Genomic DNA, 6,208 nt, shown 5'->3' with positions numbered 1-6,208 from the left:
CAAAATTTTGATTCTGACAGCTTGGTGGTGGAGGTTTAGATGATGGGGATTCCGAAGGGTGAACTGTTTTGAGCATAAGAATCCAGTTGAGATGATGACCATTCATCTGAGTGGAAATAACCAGTAAATAGCTAAAATCCCTGAGGCTTAAAAAATATGTACTGTCTCAAGGTTTGAGTTGTTCACATGGAGTGGATCATTGAAGCTATTAGAATAGTCTGTCAAGGAATTAACATTTTTGGAAATTTAAAACCTTGGGAAGAAAGGCTCAAGTCACATCCTGAGTTTCAAATCATTCTTGTTCAAGCCCTATTCATAGGCTTCCGTTCTGACTCTAGCCCTAGTGCAGGGCTTTCAGAGCAGCCAAGCCAGAGCAGAGTGGGGGGGGAGGGGAGGCACCCTTGCTCAGAGGGCACAACCTGGGGGCAGCTGAAAGAAGGTCCACTGAACAACAGGGGAGGTCGTGGCAATGTATTCCAAAAATGTATGCAATAGTGACCTCTGAACTCATGCTCTTCTCTTATCCTGTGGGTTTGATGCTTTTGCCATTGAGAGGTAAGGTCTTACATTCCCTCCCTCTTAATCTGGTACTATGGTGGAAGTGACACACTGTGACTTCTGAGACTAGGTCTTAAAAGGCTATACGGCTGCTGCTGTTAGAGCCACAAGCCTCCACGCAAGAAGGCTGAGGCTACTTGGACAGACTACGGGAGTAGGCCATGGACAGGTGCTCTGGCCAACAGCCAGAGGTCCGAACCTGTACCAGCATCACCTGCTAATTATGTGAGTGGAGATGCCTCCAAATGATTCCTGTCCCCAGCATCAAGTCTCCCATAGCCTTTGAGTTGTCCTGAGGCCCCAGACATCATGGAGTGGAGACAAGCTGTCCTTGCTGTGACCTTTCTGAATTCCTGACCCACAGAATCCACAGGCATCATAAAATGGCAGCTTTAAGCCACTAATTTGGCATAATTTGTTACGCAGCAATAGATTAGAAAACGTACCATGGAATTGTTTGGATCTAGCTGAATCTAATCCAAAATTTTACTTCCCAAAGTGGACACAGAGTGCCTAGAGAGACCAGGGGCAAAGGAGCAATGACAGCCTGCCCTGCCTACTAACCTGGAGCTTCTCCCCACCTCCTGACTGCAGAAGGGGCCTGGAGGGGCAAGGCCTGGAGGGCCATGGGTCAGCTGGCATTTTCCTTCATTTATGGACTTGTGACAAGGATGTATGTTTTCCCCCCGTTTCTTAGGGAAAATTTGAAACATATGGCTAGCTGGTGTGGCTTAGTGGTTGAGCCCGACCCATGCACCAAGAGGTCACCAGTTCGATTCCCAGTCAGGACACATACCCGGGTTGTGGGCCCGATCCCCAGAATGGGGCATGCAGGAGGTGGCCAATCGATGTTCTCTCTCATCGATGTTTCTATCTCTCCCTGTCTCTGTTGTACTGGCCTGCTCTTATCACCTCATCCTGATTAAATAAACAAAAGGCCAATTATGAAGCTTTCAGAGGCAAACTGAGGAAGTACCAGCTGGCCTGGTACTCTTTGTCCTCTAAGCAAATTTGTCAGTTTTTAGAACTTAGAAAATAGAATGAATAGCAGGAGGAATAGCAGGATAGATGTGTAATGACTCAGTTCACCCAGTTCCCTCCCACCTCCGTTCCCTCCTGCTTATCGCTTATAGCTGCCTCTGCTTCTGCACTTGCTTGCAGGCTCTCCCCCAAGGCCAACAAGAAATGCCAGTTGCAGAAGTTTGTAACAAGCACCCTATAAAATAAAGTAGCTGAAAGTCAGGGCTGATCTCCAAGAACTCGGGATCAGTCGCCGGCTGGCTTTGTTCTCTATTCGGCTTTAATTTGGCTCCGGTGGTCTCAGTTCTCTCATGCCACAACACTCTGAAATCAATAAAGGAAAAAAAAATTTTTTTTTTTTTTTTGTTCAGACAGAGTGGGAAGGAGAGAGAGGAAGAGAGAGAGAGAGAAACATCGACATGAAAGGGACACATCGAGTGGTTGCCACCCACACAACCCAACCAGGGCCAGGGACAAACTGCAACCAAAGTACATGCCCTTAGCGGGAACTGAACCCGGGTCTCTCTGGATCGCAGGCCGACGCTCTAACCACTGAGCCAAACAGGCCAGGGCAAAGGAAAAAAGTTTTTAAGAAAAAAAATTGAAACACACAGAAGAGTGGAAAGAACAGTAAAAAAACACTAGTATGCACCACCTAGTTTTAAAAATTAACACTACCACACATGCTTTATGCATATAAATTTTTGTTACTGAACATCTGAAATTACATTTCAGATATCATGTCACCCCTTAATATACTTTAGTATATAACCACAATATACCATTATCACACTTAAAATTTAATGCTTATTCAAATGTCTCCAAATTGTTCCCAAAATGTGTTTTATAGATTTTTTTTCAAGCCAGGATCCAGTCATGGTTCACACATTAGATTTGGTTGTCTCTTTAATCTCTTTAAATCCAAACACTGTCTCCCTACTTGTTTTTGTTGTTTAAATGACACTGACTTTTGCTTGTTTTAGAGAGAGGAAGACAAGAGTGATAGAAACATCGTTGTTGTTTCTTGTTCCACTTATTTATGCATTCATCAGCTGCTGCTTTTAAGTGCTCTGACCCAGGATTGAACCTGTACCCTTGGCATATCTGGAGGCTGCTCTACCTGGCCAAGGCCAACATCGACTTTTTGATGGGACTAAATTAGGTGTCCCACATCCTGGACTTATCTGATAGTTTTATCGTGGTCTCTACCATGCCTTTATCTCCTTTATTTCCTGCAAACTGGAAGTTAGGTGTAAAGACTTGACCAAAGAAAAAGAGAGAGAGAGAGAAAATACAGGCTTGACCAGCTTTGGCAATTCAACATTTTTGGCAAGAATAGTTCATAGGTGATGCTGTGTATAATGTCAGCTTAGACCTCCATTAGTGAAATTAAGTTTCATGAACTGGTTGAAGTAGTGAGCAGGGATGTGTTTAAATTCACACATGAACTACAAGAATGCCCTTTATCCCAGCTGCTGTTCCCCTAAGTGTACAACTTTTTTGGCACACCAGCCACTTGAGATGAAAACGTTAACTGCCTTGAACAGTGTTTCAACTTCATTCCTTAAACACACACACACACACAAAGTGATAGCACCAGTCCTAGCAGATAACCGCATAAAAATAACTGTTGGAGATTTTATTTGTTGACTTTAAATACTTCTCTGATCAGAGAAACGTGAGTGTCAAAAAGAGGCGATAGCATGACAAAGGGGAGATATGTGTAGGTGACCACATCTTTCCTCCCCCCAGGAGCAAGGAGGAAAATGTGTGTATCTTATGATTCACAGATTGCCTATGGGTTTTGCTAAGTTACTTTTTATTTTTAAAACCAAATATAAGAGGTTTTTAAACTCTACTCCCTAAAAGGCCCTGGGACAGTATGTATGCCTTAATAAAGTTTAATTTAAATTTTTTTAAATAAAAAAAAATGTAGGTAATACCTGAAAACAGAACTAAAGGATGAGGAGAGAATTTCACCCTCTTCAGATATTCGGTTCCCCTTTCTCCCCAACCCACGTTAGCAGCCCCCGCTGCCTTTAAGACAGGAATCAATTGCGCTTCGAATTCTTGCTCACGACATAGTCCAACGTGAAGCCTCTTCACGCTTCACCCTTCAGCCCACAAGCCAATCGAGGAGAAAAACTAACTTCGTACGAGTCGAGCCTGCGCGGTGGGCGCTGCCCCGGGGCCGCCGACACACGGGGAGTCACCAGGGGCAGCTCGAGGCGGGATGGGGTCCCCTGGGCCCGGGGCCACCACGGACCGCGCAGCCCGGTGACCGCCACCGAGGCAGAGGCCGGCGATGGCCCGCCCCGCTCCCTCTCGCCCCTGGGCCTTTTCTTCCTCCGCACGACCCCCAAGGGCAGGCGGCCGCGGAGGCCTCCCGCCACCTCGGCTCCGCGCGTGCGGGGCGGGCAGGATCCGCCGGCGAGGCAGCCGCGCGGGACGACGCAGCCGGAACGGGGCTCCCAACGGAACCGCGCGCAGGCGCCCCTGGTGACGTCAGGCGGCGAGACTCCCGTGATGCCTCGCGCGGTACCGCAGCCCGAGCGTGCGTCTGAAGCGGGCGCGTTGTGAGCCGCGCCGCGGGGCCCGCGGTCACTCCCTGCAGGGTCCGTGCGCGGGCAGCGAGCGACCCGGAGTGTGCTGTGGGCAGAGCAGCCCATCGCACCTCAGAGGACAAGCATGAGAACAGCTGCATTGTCGCAATAAGCTAAAGGGCCACGAGCCTAACAAAAGTAATACAGTGCTTACCATGTACCCGGGGTGTCCACGCACAGACATGCTCAATTCTGCAACACCCTGCAAAGTAGGTGCCAGGGTGGTGACTAGGAGCATAGAACTAGGCAGCCCGCTTTGAATCCTTGCTTTGCCGTCTCCCAGCGGTGGGACGGCCGGCGTTCCCCCAGCTGCCAAAACGGTAATGCTAATGCCACCTCGTAAGGTTGTTATGAGGATTATTAAATGAATCCAACTCGTAAAGAATACAGAACAGTGGCGGGCACATACAAGCTCTCGAAGTTTTCGATAAGTCTTGTTTCTACAGATGAGGAACAGAGGAGTTAAGTAATTTGCCGGAGACCACAGAACTAATAGGTGATGGAGGATCAAACCCCGGGAAGTCTGGCTTCAGAGCCAGCAGTCTTAAATACTAAGCTCCAGCAAGGAAGAGGGAATATCCATATCAATTACTTCGTGAGGGCAGGGGGTGGGGGGAGCCCTGAATTAGTGGTGGTGGACGTTTCTGGCACTTCAGATGTCAGCAAATGACGTTTTCACCCGCTGAATTCTGGGCCTCGGGGAAAGTGCCGTGAATTCAGGGACCACTTGGACCTCAGTGTGCTCATAGTTCCGTCAACTAAGGAATGTTCAAGCCTGTAGAGTTTTTGTGAGTGCGTTGGAACCGCACTGACAATTGCCTGGAAGCAAAATCTCAAAGGATTGAGAAAACGCTCTGGAAAATGGCAGTTTTACCGCTTATTTTAATTTATTTATTTGATTATTACCAGAGGATATATTGTTGTTTTAAAATAGATTTTTAGAGGAAGGGAGAAAGCAAAGGGGGTGGGGGTAGAAATCTGTGGTATTGGATAAAAAGTAAAAGGAAAAGACACTTTTTTTTTTTTTTTACATTTGTGGGTATTGGGTAGTTAACAGTCGACAATTAACGTGATAACAATAACAATGACGGGATTTGTTGTCGTTGTTGCCTTTGCTCAGGTGGGCGTTGTGCCCTGAGGGGTCCCCGCAAAAAGGAAATTATCTTGACATTCCAAAGGTATGTTATTGTAGATGCAAAATGACAACAGACAGGCTCCGTTAAGGTGAAGATTGACCTTTGTTAGGGAAAAATACTGCCCTAGGACAGGACTGCTCACCCTGAACTTTTTTGGTTAGAAAGTTTGGGTGGTTACTTTGGGTCTCCGAGTTTGCAAGGCCTCGGAGCAGGCTTCCGCTGAGTGGGTCAGATTTGGAATATGGCCCCTCCCATCCCCCCACCCCCACCCCAGTTCAAAGGTGGAAACCCACAAGTCAGGGAGTAGATTCAGGGCAATGGACCCCAAGGAGAGTATGTGGAGGGGCGGGAAGTGTTCTGGCCCAAGCGAAGGCAAGGAAACGAGCACGCTCCTTTCGGCTAGGGGTGGGGGCGGTGATCGGGCAGAATGCTATAAATCCGATTACGGAGTATGTACCCTGAGGCAGAGCGCAGAGGTTGTAAGTTCTGGAAGAGCTACATCAGGTTTACACTTTACGGGGCCCCCTTGGGGGGCCAGGCAGGAGGAGAGCGGAGGAACCAGAGCCACTGAATTCGAGGCTGAAGAGGCAGCGGTTTGCAAGGTGCAGCCCTGGTCTAGGTAGGGGTGAGGGGGCCGCTTCGGGGCGGGGGCTGTAGGTCCGAGGGGCGGCTTGGACCAGCCCTGGGGTCTTTGCCTGGCGGTTTCCCGGACCTAACTCCCTTCCCTGTCTGCGGTGTGGGCTACTCCTGGGCCACCCCACCCACACCTGGCCTGAGCTCGGCCCGTCAGGTGGCCACCGGTTCGGAGCGGCGCCCTCCCGACCCTCCCCGCCCCGGGGCTGCAGGCTGGAGGCTGCAGGCGGTGCCGGCCGCGCGCCGGCCGCTCGGGAG

This window comes from Molossus molossus, unplaced genomic scaffold (genome assembly GCF_014108415.1).
Source record: "Molossus molossus isolate mMolMol1 unplaced genomic scaffold, mMolMol1.p scaffold_m16_p_6, whole genome shotgun sequence".
NCBI classification, from domain to species: Eukaryota; Metazoa; Chordata; class Mammalia; order Chiroptera; family Molossidae; genus Molossus; species Molossus molossus.
This window is presented reverse-complemented; position numbering follows the sequence as displayed.